At 36.1% G+C, this 21,460-nt stretch overlaps 1 pseudogene; it reads left to right on the top strand.

The window, feature by feature from the left end:
• Window positions 1-401: 401 nt before the first annotated feature.
• LOC135561699 (calcium/calmodulin-dependent protein kinase type II delta chain-like) overlaps window positions 402-21,460 on the top strand; it is a 132,915-nt pseudogene continuing 111,856 nt past the window's right edge.

Genomic DNA, 21,460 nt, shown 5'->3' with positions numbered 1-21,460 from the left:
ACAGATTTTTTTTAACCTTGTCTGTTCCGGGGATCCGCTCTAGCAACTTTTAGAGTTACCTGTCAAACGTTCTAAACCGCTAGGCTACCTGCCGCACCAATCAGATATGATCATAGATGAATAATAACAGTTTATTCATGATGTAGTATGTATTATTAATATAATAACGTCACTATCGTCACCATCGTCACTATTCTTATTATTATTGAAGGCGTAAGCATTTTCATAAGTATAAGGATGACGTGGGTAGAGGGGCTGATCGCAGAGCCTGTGGGAGGGGTTGTCAATATACACCAGCCACAAAGTCAAGATTGGCAAAGTGTTAGCAATGTGGTTTTGGTTAGGGTTGAGGTTGAGGTTATAAAAATCTAATTTTTAGAAGATAAATTGTAGATATATGCGGGTTTAGCCATAATTATGACTTTGTGGCTGTGGTAAACTAGTGACGACCACACGCGCACACCTCAGTGGCAAAACGAGGGGACGCGCCGTAGACGGACAGACAGCTAGAAATGGAAATGCAGACAAAATGCAGCGTCTCCGCTCTGTGAGCTGCATACACCAGATTCACTGCCCTAAATCCTCCCAATAAAGCTGTTGTCGTTGCAAAAAAAAAGAAGGGATTTAGGTTTAACAATCGTCCTTCGCGGCAGACAGCGTTTGGTGACTGGACTCTTCCGTTCTGTCGCTGCGGCAGAGCGTTCTTCTTCTCTTCAGTCGAGACAGGGCTGTTGTACAGAAGCCATCGCTGTATGATTCGCCTTGTTCTGCGCTGTTTTTCGGCTTTCTATCTATTCGTTCGTGCGGTAAAGCGCTGGTGGTGAAGTCAACGACAACGCTAGTGTGGATCTAGTGGGCGCATTACATCCATCTCTATCGCGTCTACGGTCTGCTACACTGCTGTCGCTTTCAGGATGGCGCTAACGATTTGCACGAGATTCACCGATGAATTCCAGCTTTTCGAGGAGCTGGGGAAGTAAGCGTGCATGTTTGGATTGTCTCGTGCATGTTTGGATTGTCTCGTGCATGTTTGGATTGTCTCGTGCATGTTTGGATTGTCTCGTGCATGTTTGGATTGTTATTGATATTATTTGTTATCCGGTAACAGTGTCCTACTTGTTATCATGTAATAGCCAGGCTATGCTGCTGCTCCTACCTTCGTTTAGGACGTGGATAGGGCACTGTGTGTGAGTGTGTGTGCGCGCGTGTGCACGCGACCTTCGGTTCATATGTGAATAGGCTACATAGACCGAAAAATTATATTTTCATAGCTCTATGGATGCCATACGGGATTGGATCAAAATGTCAAGCATTCCTATAGCCTATCATAGTTGACCTGGCCTTGTCTAGCCTTCCTATAGCCTATCATAGTTGACCTGGCCTTGTCAAGCATTCCTATAGCCTATCATAGTTGACCTGGCCTTGTCAACCATTCCTATAGCCTATCATAGTTGACCTGGCCTTGTCAACCATTCCTATAGCCTATCATAGTTGACCTGGCCTTGTCAAGCATTCCTATAGCCTACCATAGTTGACCTGGCCTTGTCAACCATTCCTATAGCCTACCATAGTTGACCTGGCCTTGTCAAGATATATTATTCCCTCGTCCTCTCTATAGTTTATTTATTTACACTTCCTGATGGTGGTCCATCTCTTATATATTCCATCTTTTATATAGTCCATCTCTTATATAGTTCATCTCTTATGGTGGTCCATCTCTTATCTCTTATATAGTTCATCTCTTATGGTGGTCCATCTCTTATATAATCCATCTCTTATATAGTCCATCTCTTATGGTGGTCCATCTCTTATCTCTTATATAGTCCATCTCTTATGGTGGTCCATCTCTTATATAGTCCATCTCTTTTCTCTTATATAGTCCATCTCTTATGGTGGTCCATCTCTTATATAGTCCATCTCTTATGCTGGTCCATCTCTTATGGTGGTCCATCTCTTATGTAGTCCATCTCTTATATAGTTCATCTCTTATATACTCCATCTCTTATGGTGGTCCATCTCTTATATAGTCCATCTCTTATATAGTCCATCTCTTATATAGTCCATCTCTTATATAGTCAATCTCTTATATAGTCCATCTCTTATATAATCCATCTCTTATATAGTCCATCTCTTATGGTGGTCCATCTCTTACGGTGGTCCATCTCTTATGGTGGTCCATCTCTTATATAGTCCATCTCTTATATAACCCAACTCTTATGTAGTCAATCTCTTATGGTTTTCCATCTCTTAAATAGTCCATCTCTTATATAGTCCATCTCTTATATAGTCCATCTCTTATCTCTTATATAGTCCATCTCTTATCGATTATATAGTCCATCTCTTATCTATTATATAGTCCATCTCTTATATAGTCCATCTCTTATATAGTCTATCTCTTATCTCTTATATAGTCCATCTCTTATTGATTATATAGTCCATCTCTTACCTATTATATAGTCCATCTCTTATATAGTCCATCTCTTATATAGTTCATCTCTTATGGTGGTCCATCTCTTATATAGTCCATCTCTTATATAGTCCATCTCTTATATAACCCAACTCTTATGTAGTCAATCTCTTATGGTTTTCCATCTCTTAAATAGTCCATCTCTTATATAGTCCATCTCTTATATAGTCCATCTCTTATATAGTCCATCTCTTATCTCTTATATAGTCCATCTCTTATCGATTATATAGTCCATCTCTTATCTATTATATAGTCCATCTCTTATATAGTCCATCTCTTATATAGTCTATCTCTTATCTCTTATATAGTCCATCTCTTATTGATTATATAGTCCATCTCTTACCTATTATATAGTCCATCTCTTATATAGTCCATCTCTTATATAGTTCATCTCTTATGGTGGTCCATCTCTTATATAATCCATCTCTTATATAGTCCATCTCTTATGGTGGTCCATCTCTTATCTCTTATATAGTCCATCTCTTATGGTGGTCCATCTCTTATATAGTCCATCTCTTTTCTCTTATATAGTCCATCTCTTATGGTGGTCCATCTCTTATATAGTCCATCTCTTATGCTGGTCCATCTCTTATGGTGGTCCATCTCTTATATAGTCCGTCTCATATATAGTCCATCTCTTATATAGTTCATCTCTTATATACTCCATCTCTTATGGTGGTCCATCTCTTATATAGTCCATCTCTTATATAGTCCATCTCTTATATAGTCCATCGCTTATATAGTCCATCTCATATATAGTCCATCTCTTATATAGTCAATCTCTTATGGTGGTCCATCTCTTATATAGTCCATCTCTTATATAACCCAACTCTTATATAGTCAATCTCTTATGGTTTTCCATCTCTTAAATAGTCCATCTCTTATATAGTCCATCTCTTATATAGTCCATCTCTTATATAGTCCAGTTCTTATCTCTTATATAGTCCATCTCTTATCGATTATATAGTCCATCTCTTATCTATTATATAGTCCATCTCTTATATAGTCCATCTCTTATATAGTCCATCTCTTATCTCTTATATAGTCCATCTCTTATTGATTATATAGTCCATCTCTTACCTATTATATAGTCCATCTCTTATATAGTCCATCTCTTTTCTCTTATGTAGTCCATCTCTTATTGATTATATAGTCCATCTCTTATCTATTATATAGTCCATCTCTTATATAGTCCATCTCTTATCTCTTATATAGTCCATCTCTTATTGATTATATAGTCCATCTCTTATTGATTATATAGTCCATCTCTTATTTATTTACACTTCCTGATGGTGGTCCATCTCTTATATAGTCCATCTCTGATATCGTCCATCTCTAATATAGCCCATCTCTTATTGATTATATAGTCCATCTCTTATCTATTATATAGTCCATCTCTTATATAGTCCATCTCTTATATAGTCCATCTCTTATGGTGGTCAATCTCTTATATAGTCCATCTCTTATATAGACCATCTCTTATGGTGGTCCATCTCTTATGTAGTCCATCTCTTATGGTTTTCCATCTCTTATATAGTCCATCTCTTATGGTGGTCCATCTCTTATGGTTTTCCATCTCTTATATAGTCCATCTCTTATGGTGGTCCATCTCTTATGGTTTTCCATCTGTTATATAGTCCATCTCTTATGGTGGTCCATCTCTTATGGTGGTCCATCTCTTATATAGTCCATCTCTTATGGTTTTCCATCTGTTATATAGTCCATCTCTTATGGTGGTCCATCTCTTATATAGTCCATCTCTTATATAGTCCATCTCTTATATAGTCCATCTCTTTTATAGTCCATCTCTTATATAGTCCATCTCTTATATAGTCCATCTCTTATATAGACCATCTCTTATGGTTTTCCATCTCTTATATAGTCCATCTCTTATATAGTCCATCTCTTATGGTTTTCCATCTCTTATATAGTCCATCTCTTATGGTTTTCCATCTCTTATATAGTCCATCTCTTATGGTTTTCCATCTCTTATATAGTCCATCTCTTATGGTGGTCCATCTCTTATGGTTTTCCATCTCTTATGGTGGTCCATCTCTTATATAGTCCATCTCTTATATAGTCTATCTCTTATCTCTTATATAGTCCATCTCTTATTGATTATATAGTCCATCTCTTACCTATTATATAGTCCATCTCTTATATAGTCCATCTCTTATATAGTCCATCTCTTATGGTTGTCCATCTCTTATATAGTCCATCTCTTATATAGTCCATCTCTTATATAACCCAACTCTTATGTAGTCAATCTCTTATGGTTTTCCATCTCTTAAATAGTCCATCTCTTATATAGTCCATCTCTTATATAGTCCATCTCTTACCTATTATATAGTCCATCTCTTATATAGTCCATCTCTTATATAGTTCATCTCTTATGGTGGTCCATCTCTTATATAATCCATCTCTTATATAGTCCATCTCTTATGGTGGTCCATCTCTTATCTCTTATATAGTCCATCTCTTATGGTGGTCCATCTCTTATATAGTCCATCTCTTTTCTCTTATATAGTCCATCTCTTATGGTGGTCCATCTCTTATATAGTCCATCTCTTATGCTGGTCCATCTCTTATGGTGGTCCATCTCTTATATAGTCCGTCTCATATATAGTCCATCTCTTATATAGTTCATCTCTTATATACTCCATCTCTTATGGTGGTCCATCTCTTATATAGTCCATCTCTTATATAGTCCATCTCTTATATAGTCCATCGCTTATATAGTCCATCTCATATATAGTCCATCTCTTATATAGTCAATCTCTTATGGTGGTCCATCTCTTATATAGTCCATCTCTTATATAGTCCATCTCTTATATAACCCAACTCTTATATAGTCAATCTCTTATGGTTTTCCATCTCTTAAATAGTCCATCTCTTATATAGTCCATCTCTTATATAGTCCATCTCTTATATAGTCCAGTTCTTATCTCTTATATAGTCCATCTCTTATCGATTATATAGTCCATCTCTTATCTATTATATAGTCCTTCTCTTATATAGTCCATCTCTTATCTATTATATAGTCCTTCTCTTATATAGTCCATCTCTTATATAGTCCATCTCTTATTGATTATATAGTCCATCTCTTACCTATTATATAGTCCATCTCTTATATAGTCCATCTCTTATATAGTCCATCTCTTATCTCTTATGTAGTCCATCTCTTATTGATTATATAGTCCATCTCTTATATAGTCCATCTCTTATTGATTATATAGTCCATCTCTTATTGATTATATAGTCCATCTCTTATTTATTTACACTTCCTGATGGTGGTCCATCTCTTATATAGTCCATCTCTGATATCGTCCATCTCTAATATAGCCCATCTCTTATTGATTATATAGTCCATCTCTTATCTATTATATAGTCCATCTCTTATATAGTCCATCTCTTATATAGTCCATCTCTTATATAGTCCATCTCTTATATAGTCCATCTCTTATGGTGGTCAATCTCTTATATAGTCCATCTCTTATATAGACCATCTCTTATGGTGGTCCATCTCTTATGTAGTCCATCTCTTATGGTTTTCCATCTCTTATATAGACCATCTCTTTTGGTGGTCCATCTCTTATATAGACCATCTCTTATGGTTTTCCATCTCTTATATAGTCCATCTCTTATGGTGGTCCATCTCTTATGGTTTTCCATCTGTTATATAGTCCATCTCTTATGGTGGTCCATCTCTTATGGTGGTCCATCTCTTATATAGTCCATCTCTTATGGTTTTCCATCTGTTATATAGTCCATCTCTTATGGTGGTCCATCTCTTATATAGTCCATCTCTTATATAGTCCATCTCTTATATAGTCCATCTCTTTTATAGTCCATCTCTTATATAGTCCATCTCTTATATAGTCCATCTCTTATATAGACCATCTCTTATATAGTCCATCTCTTATATAGTCCATCTCTTATGGTTTTCCATCTCTTATATAGTCCATCTCTTATGGTTTTCCATCTCTTATATAGTCCATCTCTTATGGTTTTCCATCTCTTATATAGTCCATCTCTTATGGTGGTCCATCTCTTATGGTTTTCCATCTCTTATGGTGGTCCATCTCTTATGGTGGTCCATCTCTTATATAGTCCATCTCTTATGGTGGTCCATCTCTTATGGTTTTCCATCTCGTATATAGTCCATCTCTTATATAGTCCATCTCTTATGGTTTTCCATCTCTTATATTGTCCATCTCTTATATAGTCCATCTCTTATATAGTCCATCTCTTATATAGTCCATCTATTATATAGTCCATCTCTTATGGTTTTCCATCTCTTATATAGTCCATCTCTTATATAGTCCATCTCTTATGGTTTTCCATCTCTTATATTGTCCATCTCTTATATAGTCCATCTCTTATATAGTCCATCTTTTATATAGTCCATCTATTATATAGTCCATCTCTTATATAGTTCATCTATTATATAGTCCATCTCTTATGGTGGTCCATCTCTTATATAGTCCATCTCTTATGGTGCTCCATGTCTTATAGAGTCCATCTCTTATGGTTTTCCATCTCTTATATAGTCCATCTCTTATGGTTTTCCATCTCTTATAGAGTCCATCTCTTATGGTTTTCCATCTCTTATATAGTCCATCTCTTATAGAGTCCATCTCTTATGGGTTTCCATCTCTTATATTGTCCATCTCTTATATAGTCCATCTCTTATGGTGGTCCATTTCTTATATAGTCCATCTCTTATGGTGCTCCATGTCTTATAGAGTCCATCTCTTATGGTTTTCCATCTCTTTTATAGTCCATCTCTTATATAGTCCATCTCTTATATAGTCCATCTCTTATATAATCCATCTCTTATATAGTCCATCTCTTATGGTGGTCCATCTCTTATATAATCCATCTCTTATATAGTCCATCTCTTATATAGTCATTCTCTTTTATAATCCATCTCTTATATAGTCCATCTCTTATGGTGGTCCATCTCTTACGGTGGTCCATCTCTTATGGTGGTCCATCTCTTATATAGTCCATCTCTTATATAGTCCATCTCTTATGGTTTTCCATCTCTTATATAGTCCATCTCTTATATAGTCCATCTCTTATGGTTTTCCATCTCTTATATAGTCCATCTCTTATATAGTCCATCTCTTATATAATCCATCTCTTATATAGTCCATCTCTTATATAATCCATCTCATATATAGTCCATCTCTTATATGGTCCGTCTCTTATATAGTCCATCTCTTATATAGTCCATCTCTTATATAGTTCATCTCTTATATACTCCATCTCTTATGGTGGTCCATCTCTTATGGTTTTCCATCTCTTATAGAGTCCATCTCTTATGGTTTTCCATCTCTTATATAGTCCATCTCTTATAGAGTCCATCTCTTATGGTTTTCCATCTCTTTTATAGTCCATCTCTTATATAGTCCATCTCTTATATAGTCCATCTCTTATATAATCCATCTCTTATATAGTCCATCTCTTATGGTGGTCCATCTCTTACGGTGGTCCATCTCTTATGGTGGTCCATCTCTTATATAGTCCATCTCTTATATAGTCCATCTCTTATGTAGTCCATCTCTTATGGTTTTCCATCTCTTATATAGTCCATCTCTTATATAGTCCATCTCTTATGGTTTTCCATCTCTTATATAGTCCATCTCTTATATAGTCCATCTCTTATATAGTCCATCTCTTATATAATCCATCTCTTATATAGTTCATCTCTTTTATGGTCCGTCTCTTATATAGTCCATCTCTTATATAGTCCATCTCTTATATAATCCATCTCTTATATAGTTCATCTCTTATATAGTCCGTCTCATATATAGTCCATCTCTTATATGGTCCATCTCTTATATAGTCCATCTCTTATATAGTCCATCTCTTATATAGTTCATCTCTTATATACTCCATCTCTTATGGTGGTCCATCTCTTATGGTTTTCCATCTCTTATAGAGTCCATCTCTTATGGTTTTCCATCTCTTATATAGTCCATCTCTTATAGAGTCCATCTCTTATGGGTTTCCATCTCTTATATTGTCCATCTCTTATATAGTCCATGTCTTATGGTGGTCCATTTCTTATATAGTCCATCTCTTATGGTGCTCCATGTCTTATATAGTCCATCTCTTATGGTTTTCCATCTCTTTTATAGTCCATCTCTTATATAGTCCATCTCTTATATAATCCATCTCTTATATAGTCCATCTCTTATGGTGGTCCATCTCTTACGGTGGTCCATCTCTTATGGTGGTCCATCTCTTATATAGTCCATCTCTTATATAGTCCATCTCTTATGGTTTTCCATCTCTTATATAGTCCATCTCTTATATAGTCCATCTCTTATGGTTTTCCATCTCTTATATAGTCCATCTCTTATATAGTCCATCTCTTATATAATCCATCTCTTATATAGTCCATCTCTTATATAATCCATTTCTTATATAGTTCATCTCTTTTATGGTCCGTCTCTTATATAGTCCATCTCTTATATGGTCCGTCTCTTATATAGTCCATCTCATATATAGTCCATCTCTTATATGGTCCGTCTCTTATATAGTCCATCTCTTATATAGTCCATCTCTTATATAGTCCATCTCTTATATAGTTCATCTCTGATATGGTCCATCTCTTATGCTGCTCCATCTCTTATATAGTCCATCTCTTATGGTGCTCCATCTCTTATATAGTCCATCTCTGATATGGTCCATCTCTTATGGTGCTCCATCTCTTGTATAGTCCATCTCTTATGGTGCTCCATCTCTTATATAGTCCATCTCTTATATAGTCCATCTCTTATCTCTTATATAGTCCATCTCTTATGGTGGTTCATCTCTTATATACTCCATCTCTTATGGTGGTCCATCTCTTATATAGTCCATCTCTTATATAGTCCATCTCTTATATAGTCCATCTCTTATATAGTCCATCTCATATATAGTCCATCTCTTATATAGTCAATCTCTTATGGTGGTCCATCTCTTATATAGTCCATCTCTTATATAGTCCATCTCTTATATTTATTTTTTATTTTTATTTCACCTTTATTTAACCAGGTAAGCAAGTTGAGAACAAGTTCTCATTTACAATTGCGACCTGGCCAAGATAAAGCAAAGCAGTTCGACACATACAACGACACAGAGTTACACATGGAGTAAAACAAACATACAGTCAATAATACAGTAAAAAAAAACAAGTCTATATACAATGTGAGCAAATTAGGTGAGAAGGGAGGTAAAGGCAAAAAAGGCCATGGTGGCAAAGTAAATACAATATAGCAAGTAAAACACTGGAATGGTAGTTTTGCAATGGAAGAATGTGCAAAGTAGAAATAAAAATAATGGGGTGCAAAGGAGCAAAATAAATAAATTAATTAAATACAGTTGGGAAAGAGGTAGTTGTTTGGGCTAAATTATAGGTGGGCTATGTACAGGTGCAGTAATCTGTAAGATGCTCTGACAGTTGGTGCTTAAAGCTAGTGAGGGAGATAAGTGTTTCCAATTTAAGAGATTTTTGTAGTTCGTTCCAGTCATTGGCAGCAGAGAACTGGAAGGAGAGGCGGCCAAAGAAAGAATTGGTTTTGGGGGTGACTAGAGAGATATACCTGCTGGAGCGTGTGCTACAGGTGGGAGATGCTATGGTGACCAGCGAGCTGAGATAAGGGGGACTTTACCTAGCAGGGTCTTGTAGATGACATGGAGCCAGTGGGTTTGGCGACGAGTATGAAGCGAGGGCCAGCCAACGAGAGCGTACAGGTCGCAATGGTGGGTAGTATATGGGGCTTTGGTGACAAAACGGATTGCACTGTGATAGACTGCATCCAATTTGTTGAGTAGGGTATTGGAGGCTATTTTGTAAATGACATCGCCAAAGTCGAGGATTGGTAGGATGGTCAATTTTACAAGGGTATGTTTGGCAGCATGAGTGAAGGATGCTTTGTTGCGAAATAGGAAGCCAATTCTAGATTTAACTTTGGATTGGAGATGTTTGATATGGGTCTGGAAGGAGAGTTTACAGTCTAACCAGACACCTAAGTATTTGTAGTTGTCCACGTATTCTAAGTCAGAGCCGTCCAGAGTAGTGATGTTGGACAGGCGGGTAGGTGCAGGTAGCGATCGGTTGAAGAGCATGCATTTAGTTTTACTTGTATTTAAGAGCAATTGGAGGCCACGGAAGGAGAGTTGTATGGCATTGAAGCTTGCCTGGAGGGTTGTTAACACAGTGTCCAAAGAAGGGCCGGAAGTATACAGAATGGTGTCGTCTGCGTAGAGGTGGATCAGAGACTCACCAGCAGCAAGAGCGACCTCATTGATGTATACAGAGAAGAGAGTCGGTCCAAGAATTGAACCCTGTGGCACCCCCATAGAGACTGCCAGAGGTCCGGACAGCAGACCCTCCGATTTGACACACTGAACTCTATCAGAGAAGTAGTTGGTGAACCAGGCGAGGCAATCATTTGAGAAACCAAGGCTGTCGAGTCTGCCGATGAGGATGCGGTGGTTGACAGAGTCGAAAGCCTTGGCCAGATCAATGAATACGGCTGCACAGTAATGTTTCTTATCGATGGCGGTTAAGATATCGTTTAGGACCTTGAGCGTGGCTGAGGTGCACCCATGACCAGCTCTGAAACCAGATTGCATAGCAGAGAAGGTATGGTGAGATTCGAAATGGTCGGTAATCTGTTTGTTGACTTGGCTTTCGAAGACCTTAGAATGGCATGGTAGGATAGATATAGGTCTGTAGCAGTTTGGGTCAAGAGTGTCCCCCCCTTTGAAGAGGGGGATGACCGCAGCTGCTTTCCAATCTTTGGGAATCTCAGATGACACGAAAGAGAGGTTGAACAGGCTAGTAATAGGGGTGGCAACAATTTCGGCAGATAATTTTAGAAAGAAAGGGTCCAGATTGTCTAGCCCGGCTGATTTGTAGGGGTCCAGATTTTTCAGCTCTTTCAGAACTTCAGCTGAATGGATTTGGGAGAAGGAGAAATGGGGAAGGCTTGGGCGAGTTGCTGTTGGGGGTGCAGTGCTGTTGACCGGGGTAGGAGTTGCCAGGTGGAAAGCATGGCCAGCCGTAGAAAAATGCTTATTGAAATTCTCAATTATGGTGGATTTATCAGTGGTGACAGTGTTTCCTATCTTGTGGGCAGCTGGGAGGAGGTGTTCTTATTCTCCATGGACTTTACAGTGTCCCAGAACTTTTTAGAGTTAGTGTTGCAGGAAGCAAATTTCTGCTTGAAAAAGCTAGCCTTGGCTTTTCTAACTGCCTGTGTATAACCCAACTCTTAAATAGTCAATCTCTTATGGTTTTCCATCTCTTAAATAGTCCATCTCTTATATAGTCCATCTCTTATATAGTCCATCTCTTATATAGTCCATCTCTTATCGATTATATAGTCCATCTCTTATCGATTATATAGTCCATCTCTTATCTATTATATAGTCCATCTCTTATCTCTTATATAGTCCATCTCTTATCGATTATATAGTCCATCTCTTATCTATTATATAGTCCATCTCTTATATAGTCCATCTCTTATATAGTCCATCTCTTATCTCTTATATAGTCCATCTCTTATTGATTATATAGTCCATCTCTTACCTATTATATAGTCCATCTCTTATATAGTCCATTTCTTATATAGTCCATCTCTTATCTCTTATATAGTCCATCTCTTATTGATTATATAGTCCATCTCTTATTGATTATATAGTCCATCTCTTATTTATTTACACTTCCTGATGGTGGTCCATCTCTTATATAGTCCATCTCTGATACCGTCCATCTCTAATATAGCCCATCTCTTATTGATTATATAGTCCATCTCTTATATAGTCCATCTCTTATATAGTCCATCTCTTATATAGTCCATCTCTTATGGTGGTCAATCTCTTATATAGTCCATCTCTTATATAGACCATCTCTTATGGTGGTCCATCTCTTATATAGTCCATCTCTTATGGTTTTCCATCTCTTATATAGTCCATCTCTTATTGATCCATCTCTTATATAGACCATCTCTTATGGTTTTCCATCTCTTATATAGTCCATCTCTATAGGTTTTCCATCTCTTATATAGTCCATCTCTTATGGTGGTCCATCTCTTATTGTTTCCCATCTCTTATATAGTCCATCTCTTATGGTTTTCCATCTGTTATATAGTCCATCTCTTATGGTGGTCCATCTCTTATATAGTCCATCTCTTATATAGTCCATCTCTTATATAGACCATCTCTTATATAGTCCATCTCTTATATAGTCCATCTCTTATATAGTCCATCTCTTATGGTGGTCAATCTCTTATATAGTCCATCTCTTATATAGACCATCTCTTATGGTGGTCCATCTCTTATATAGTCCATCTCTTATGGTTTTCCATCTCTTATATAGACCATCTCTTTTGGTGGTCCATCTCTTATATAGACCATCTCTTATGGTTTTCCATCTCTTATATAGTCCATCTCTTATGGTGGTCCATCTCTTATGGTTTTCCATCTCTTATATAGTCCATCTCTTATGGTGGTCCATCTCTTATTGTTTCCCATCTCTTATATAGTCCATCTCTTATGGTTTTCCATCTGTTATATAGTCCATCTCTTATGGTGGTCCATCTCTTATATAGTCCATCTCTTATATAGTCCATCTCTTATATAGTCCATCTCTTATATAGACCATCTCTTATATAGTCCATCTCTTATGGTGGTCCATCTCTTATGGTTTTCCATCTCTTATGGTGGTCCATCTCTTATGGTTTTCCATCTCTTATGGTGGTCCATCTCTTATATAGTCCATCTCTTATATAGTCCATCTCTTATGGTTTTCCATCTCTTATATTGTCCATCTCTTATATAGTCCATCTCTTATGGTTTTCCATCTCTTATATTGTCCATCTCTTATGGTTTTCCATCTGTTATATAGTCCATCTCTTATGGTGGTCCATCTCTTATGGTGGTCCATCTCTTATATAGTCCATCTCTTATATAGTCCATCTCTTATATAGTCCATCTCTTATATAGACCATCTCTTATGGTTTTCCATCTCTTATATAGTCCATCTCTCATGGTGGTCCATCTCTTATGGTTTTCCATCTCTTATATAGTCCATCTCTTATATAGTCCATCTCTTATGGTTTTCCATCTCTTATATTGTCCATCTCTTATGGTTTTCCATCTGTTATATAGTCCATCTCTTATGGTGGTCCATCTCTTATGGTGGTCCATCTCTTATATAGTCCATCTCTTATATAGTCCATCTCTTATATAGTCTATCTCTTATGGTGGTCCATCTCATATATAGACCATCTCATATATAGACCATCTCTTATGGTGGTCCATCTCTTATGGTTTTCCATCTCTTATATAGTCCATCTCTTATATAGTCCATCTCTTATGGTTTTCCATCTCTTATATAGTCCATCTCTTATGGTTTTCCATCTCTTATATAGTCCATCTCTTATATAGTCCATCTCTTATATAGACCATCTCTTATGGTTTTCCATCTCTTATATAGTCCATCTCTTATGGTGGTCCATCTCTTATGGTTTTCCATCTCTTATATAGTCCATCTCTTATGGTGGTCCATCTCTTATGGTTTTCCATCTCTTATGGTGGTCCATCTCTTATATAGTCCATCTCTTATGGTGGTCCATCTCTTATGGTTTTCCATCTCTTATATAGTCCATCTCTTATATAGTCCATCTCTTATGGTTTTCCATCTCTTATATTGTCCATCTCTTATATAGTCCATCTCTTATATAGTCCATCTCTTATATAGTCCATCTATTATATAGTCCATCTCTTATGGTTTTCCATCTATTATATAGTCCATCTCTTATATAGTCCATCTCTTATGGTTTACCATCTCTTATATTGTCCATCTCTTATATAGTCCATCTCTTATATAGTCCATCTTTTATATAGTCCATCTTTTATATAGTCCATCTATTATATAGTCCATCTCTTATGGTGCTCCATCTCTTATATAGTCCATCTCTTATGGTGGTCCATCTCTTATATAGTCCATCTCTTATGGTGCTCCATGTCTTATAGAGTCCATCTCTTATGGTTTTCCATCTCTTATATAGTCCATCTCTTATGGTTTTCCATCTCTTATAGAGTCCATCTCTTATGGTTTTCCATCTCTTATATAGTCCATCTCTTATAGAGTCCATCTCTTATGGGTTTCCATCTCTTATATTGTCCATCTCTTATAGAGTCCATCTCTTATGGGTTTCCATCTCTTATGGTGGTCCATTTCTTATATAGTCCATCTCTTATGGTGCTCCATGTCTTATAGAGTCCATCTCTTATGGTTTTCCATCTCTTTTATAGTCCATCTCTTATATAGTCCATCTCTTATATAGTCTATCTCTTATATAGTCCATCTCTTACGGTGGTCCATCTCTTATGGTGGTCCATCTCTTATGGTGGTCCATCTCTTATATAGTCCATCTCTTATATAGTCCATCTCTTATGTAGTTCTCTTATGGTTTTCCATCTCTTATATAGTCCATCTCTTATATAGTCCATCTCTTATGGTTTTCCATCTCTTATATAGTCCATCTCTTATATAGTCCATCTCTTATATAATCCATCTCTTATATAGTCCATCTCTTATATAATCCATCTCTTATATAGTCCATCTCTTTTATGGTCCGTCTCTTATATAGTCCATCTCTTATATAGTCCATCTCTTATATAATCCATCTCTTATATAGTTCATCTCTTATATAGTCCGTCTCTATATAGTCCATCTCTTATATGGTCCATCTCTTATATAGTCCATCTCTTATATAGTCCATCTCTTATCTTTCTTATATAGTCCATCTCTTATGGTGGTCCATCTCTTATGGTTTTCCATCTCTTATAGAGTCCATCTCTTATGGTTTTCCATCTCTTATATAGTCCATCTCTTATAGAGTCCATCTCTTATGGGTTTCCATCTCTTATATTGTCCATCTCTTATATAGTCCATCTCTTATGGTGGTCCATTTCTTATATAGTCCATCTCTTATGGTGCTCCATGTCTTATAGAGTCCATCTCTTATGGTTTTCCATCTCTTTTATGGTCCATCTCTTATATAGTCCATCTCTTATATAGTCCATCTCTTATATAATCCATCTCTTATATAGTTCATCTCTTATATAGTCCGTCTCTATATAGTCCATCTCTTATATGGTCCATCTCTTATATAGTCCATCTCTTATATAGTCCATCTCTTATATTTTCCATCTCTTATATACTCCATCTCTTATGGTGGTCCATCTCTTATGGTTTTCCATCTCTTATAGAGTCCATCTCTTATGGTTTTCCATCTCTTATATAGTCCATCTCTTATATAGTCCATCTCTTATATAGACCATCTCTTATGGTTTTCCATCTCTTATATAGTCCATCTCTTATGGTGGTCCATCTCTTATGGTTTTCCATCTCTTATATAGTCCATCTCTTATGGTGGTCCATCTCTTATGGTTTTCCATCTCTTATATGGTCCATCTCTTATATAGTCCATCTCTTATGGTGGTCCATCTCTTATGGTTTTCCATCTCTTATATAGTCCATCTCTTATATAGTCCATCTCTTATGGTTTTCCATCTCTTATATTGTCCATCTCTTATATAGTCCATCTCTTATATAGTCCATCTCTTATATAGTCCATCTCTTATGGTTTTCCATCTATTATATAGTCCATCTCTTATATAGTCCATCTCTTATGGTTTACCATCTCTTATATTGTCCATCTCTTATATAGTCCATCTCTTATGGTTTCCATCTCTTATGGTGGTCCATTTCTTATATAGTCCATCTCTTATGGTGCTCCATGTCTTATAGAGTCCATCTCTTATGGTTTTCCATCTCTTTTATAGTCCATCTCTTATATAGTCCATCTCTTATATAGTCCATCTCTTATATAGTCCATCTCTTACGGTGGTCCATCTCTTATGGTGGTCCATCTCTTATATAGTCCATCTCTTATATAGTCCATCTCTTATGTAGTCCATCTCTTATGGTTTTCCATCTCTTATATAGTCCATCTCTTATATAGTCCATCTCTTATGGTTTTCCATCTCTTATATAGTCCATCTCTTATATAGTCCATCTCTTATATAATCCATCTCTTATATAGTCCATCTCTTATATAATCCATCTCTTATATAGTCCATCTCTTTTGGTGGTCCATCTCTTATATAGTCCATCTCTTATATAGTCCATCTCTTATATAATCCATCTCTTATATAGTTCATCTCTTATATAGTCCGTCTCATATATAGTCCATCTCTTATATAGTCCATCTCTTATATAGTCCATCTCTTATATAGTCCATCTCTTATATAGTTCATCTCTTATATACTCCATCTCTTATGGTGGTCCATCTCTTATGGTTTTCCATCTCTTATAGAGTCCATCTCTTATGGTTTTCCATCTCTTATATAGTCCATCTCTTATATAGTCCATCTCTTATATAGACCATCTCTTATGGTTTTCCATCTCTTATATAGTCCATCTCTTATGGTGGTCCATCTCTTATGGTTTTCCATCTCTTATATAGTCCATCTCTTATGGTGGTCCATCTCTTATGGTTTTCCATCTCTTATGGTGGTCCATCTCTTATATAGTCCATCTCTTATGGTGGTCCATCTCTTATGGTTTTCCATCTCTTATATAGTCCATCTCTTATATAGTCCATCTCTTATGGTTTTCCATCTCTTATATTGTCCATCTCTTATATAGTCCATCTCTTATATAGTCCATCTCTTATATAGTCCATCTATTATATAGTCCATCTCTTATGGTTTTCCATCTATTATATAGTCCATCTCTTATATAGTCCATCTCTTATGGTTTACCATCTCTTATATTGTCCATCTCTTATATAGTCCATCTCTTATATAGTCCATCTTTTATATAGTCCATCTTTTATATAGTCCATCTATTATATAGTCCATCTCTTATGGTGCTCCATCTCTTATATAGTCCATCTCTTATGGTGGTCCATCTCTTATATAGTCCATCTCTTATGGTGCTCCATGTCTTATAGAGTCCATCTCTTATGGTTTTCCATCTCTTATATAGTCCATCTCTTATGGTTTTCCATCTCTTATAGAGTCCATCTCTTATGGTTTTCCATCTCTTATATAGTCCATCTCTTATAGAGTCCATCTCTTATGGGTTTCCATCTCTTATATTGTCCATCTCTTATAGAGTCCATCTCTTATGGGTTTCCATCTCTTATGGTGGTCCATTTCTTATATAGTCCATCTCTTATGGTGCTCCATGTCTTATAGAGTCCATCTCTTATGGTTTTCCATCTCTTTTATAGTCCATCTCTTATATAGTCCATCTCTTATATAGTCTATCTCTTATATAGTCCATCTCTTACGGTGGTCCATCTCTTACGGTGGTCCATCTCTTATGGTGGTCCATCTCTTATATAGTCCATCTCTTATATAGTCCATCTCTTATGTAGTCCATCTCTTATGGTTTTCCATCTCTTATATAGTCCATCTCTTATATAGTCCATCTCTTATGGTCTCTTATATAGTCCATCTCTTATATAGTCCATCTCTTATATAATCCATCTCTTATATAGTCCATCTCTTATATAATCCATCTCTTATATAGTTCATCTCTTTTATGGTCCGTCTCTTATATAGTCCATCTCTTATATAGTCCATCTCTTATATAATCCATCTCTTATATAGTTCATCTCTTATATAGTCCGTCTCATATATAGTCCATCTCTTATATGGTCCATCTCTTATATAGTCCATCTCTTATATAGTTCATTTCTTATATACTCCATCTCTTATGGTGGTCCATCTCTTATGGTTTTCCATCTCTTATAGAGTCCATCTCTTATGGTTTTCCATCTCTTATATAGTCCATCTCTTATATTGTCCATCTCTTATATAGTCCATCTCTTATATAGTCCATCTTTTATGTAGTCCATCTTTTATATAGTCCATCTATTATATAGTCCATCTCTTATGGTGCTCCATCTCTTATATAGTCCATCTCTTATGGTGGTCCATCTCTTATATAGTCCATCTCTTATGGTGCTCCATGTCTTATAGAGTCCATCTCTTATGGTTTTCCATCTCTTATATAGTCCATCTCTTATGGTTTTCCATCTCTTATAGAGTCCATCTCTTATGGTTTTCCATCTCTTATATAGTCCATCTCTTATAGAGTCCATCTCTTATGGGTTTCCATCTCTTATATTGTCCATCTCTTATATAGTCCATCTCTTATGGTGGTCCATTTCTTATATAGTCCATCTCTTATGGTGCTCCATGTCTTATAGAGTCCATCTCTTATGGTTTTCCATCTCTTTTATGGTCCGTCTCTTATATAGTCCATCTCTTATATAGTCCATCTCTTATATAATCCATCTCTTATATAGTCCGTCTCATATATAGTCCATCTCTTATATGGTCCATCTCTTATATAGTCCATCTCTTATATAGTCCATCTCTTATATAGTTCATCTCTTATATACTCCATCTCTTATGGTGGTCCATCTCTTATATAGTCCATCTCTTATGGTGGTCCATCTCTTATGGTTTTCCATCTCTTATATGGTCCATCTCTTATGGTTTTCCATCTCTTATGGTGGTCCATCTCTTATATAGTCCATCTCTTATGGTGGTCCATCTCTTATGGTTTTCCATCTCTTATATAGTCCATCTCTTATATAGTCCATCTCTTATATAGTCCATCTATTATATAGTCCATCTCTTATATAGTCCATCTCTTATGGTTTACCATCTCTTATATTGTCCATCTCTTATATAGTCCATCTCTTATATAGTCCATCTTTTATATAGTCCATCTTTTATATAGTCCATCTATTATATAGTCCATCTCTTATGGTGCTCCATCTCTTATATAGTCCATCTCTTATGGTGGTCCATCTCTTATATAGTCCATCTCTTATGGTGCTCCATGTCTTATAGAGTCCATCTCTTATGGTTTTCCATCTCTTATATAGTCCATCTCTTATGGTTTTCCATCTCTTATAGAGTCCATCTCTTATGGTTTTCCATCTCTTATATAGTCCATCTCTTATAGAGTCCATCTCTTATGGGTTTCCATCTCTTATATTGTCCATCTCTTATAGAGTCCATCTCTTATGGGTTTCCATCTCTTATGGTGGTCCATTTCTTATATAGTCCATCTCTTATGGTGCTCCATGTCTTATAGAGTCCATCTCTTATGGTTTTCCATCTCTTTTATAGTCCATCTCTTATATAGTCCATCTCTTATATAGTCTATCTCTTATATAGTCCATCTCTTACGGTGGTCCATCTCTTACGGTGGTCCATCTCTTATGGTGGTCCATCTCTTATATAGTCCATCTCTTATATAGTCCATCTCTTATGTAGTCCATCTCTTATGGTTTTCCATCTCTTATATAGTCCATCTCTTATATAGTCCATCTCTTATGGTTTTCCATCTCTTATATAGTCCATCTCTTATATAGTCCATCTCTTATATAATCCATCTCTTATATAGTCCATCTCTTATATAATCCATCTCTTATATAGTTCATCTCTTTTATGGTCCGTCTCTTATATAGTCCATCTCTTATATAGTCCATCTCTTATATAATCCATCTCTTATATAGTTCATCTCTTATATAGTCCGTCTCATATATAGTCCATCTCTTATATGGTCCATCTCTTATATAGTCCATCTCTTATATAGTCCATCTCTTATATAGTTCATTTCTTATATACTCCATCTCTTATGGTGGTCCATCTCTTATGGTTTTCCATCTCTTATAGAGTCCATCTCTTATGGTTTTCCATCTCTTATATAGTCCATCTCTTATAGAGTCCATCTCTTATGGGTTTCCATCTCTTATATTGTCCATCTCTTATATAGTCCATCTCTTATGGTGGTCCATTTCTTATATAGTCCATCTCTTATGGTGCTCCATGTCTTATAGAGTCCATCTCTTATGGTTTTCCATCTCTTTTATGGTCCGTCTCTTATATAGTCCATCTCTTATATAGTCCATCTCTTATATAATCCATCTCTTATATAGTTCATCTCTTATATAGTCCGTCTCATATATAGTCCATCTCTTATATGGTCCATCTCTTATATAGTCCATCTCTTATATAGTCCATCTCTTATATAGTTCATCTCTTATATACTCCATCTCTTATGGTGGTCCATCTCTTATGGTTTTCCATCTCTTATAGAGTCCATCTCTTATGGTTTTCCATCTCTTATATAGTCCATCTCTTATATAGTCCATCTCTTATATAGACCATCTCTTATGGTTTTCCATCTCTTATATAGTCCATCTCTTATGGTGGTCCATCTCTTATGGTTTTCCATCTCTTATATAGTCCATCTCTTATGGTGGTCCATCTCTTATGGTTTTCCATCTCTTATGGTGGTCCATCTCTTATATAGTCCATCTCTTATGGTGGTCCATCTCTTATGGTTTTCCATCTCTTATATAGTCCATCTCTTATATAGTCCATCTCTTATGGTTTTCCATCTCTTATATTGTCCATCTCTTATATAGTCCATCTCTTATATAGTCCATCTATTATATAGTCCATCTCTTATGGTTTTCCATCTATTATATAGTCCATCTCTTATATAGTCCATCTCTTATGGTTTACCATCTCTTATATTGTCCATCTCTTATAGAGTCCATCTCTTATGGGTTTCCATCTCTTATGGTGGTCCATTTCTTATATAGTCCATCTCTTATGGTGCTCCATGTCTTATAGAGTCCATCTCTTATGGTTTTCCATCTCTTTTATAGTCCATCTCTTATATAGTCCATCTCTTATATAGTCTATCTCTTATATAGTCCATCTCTTACGGTGGTCCATCTCTTATGGTGGTCCATCTCTTATATAGTCCATCTCTTATATAGTCCATCTCTTATGTAGTCCATCTCTTATGGTTTTCCATCTCTTATATAGTCCATCTCTTATATAGTCCATCTCTTATGGTTTTCCATCTCTTATATAGTCCAT

The sequence above is a fragment of the Oncorhynchus nerka genome, linkage group LG18 (assembly GCF_034236695.1).
Source record: "Oncorhynchus nerka isolate Pitt River linkage group LG18, Oner_Uvic_2.0, whole genome shotgun sequence".
Classification (NCBI taxonomy): domain Eukaryota; kingdom Metazoa; phylum Chordata; class Actinopteri; order Salmoniformes; family Salmonidae; genus Oncorhynchus; species Oncorhynchus nerka.
The sequence above is the reverse complement of the archived record's forward strand: the minus strand, read 5'-3'. Positions and strand labels throughout refer to the sequence as shown.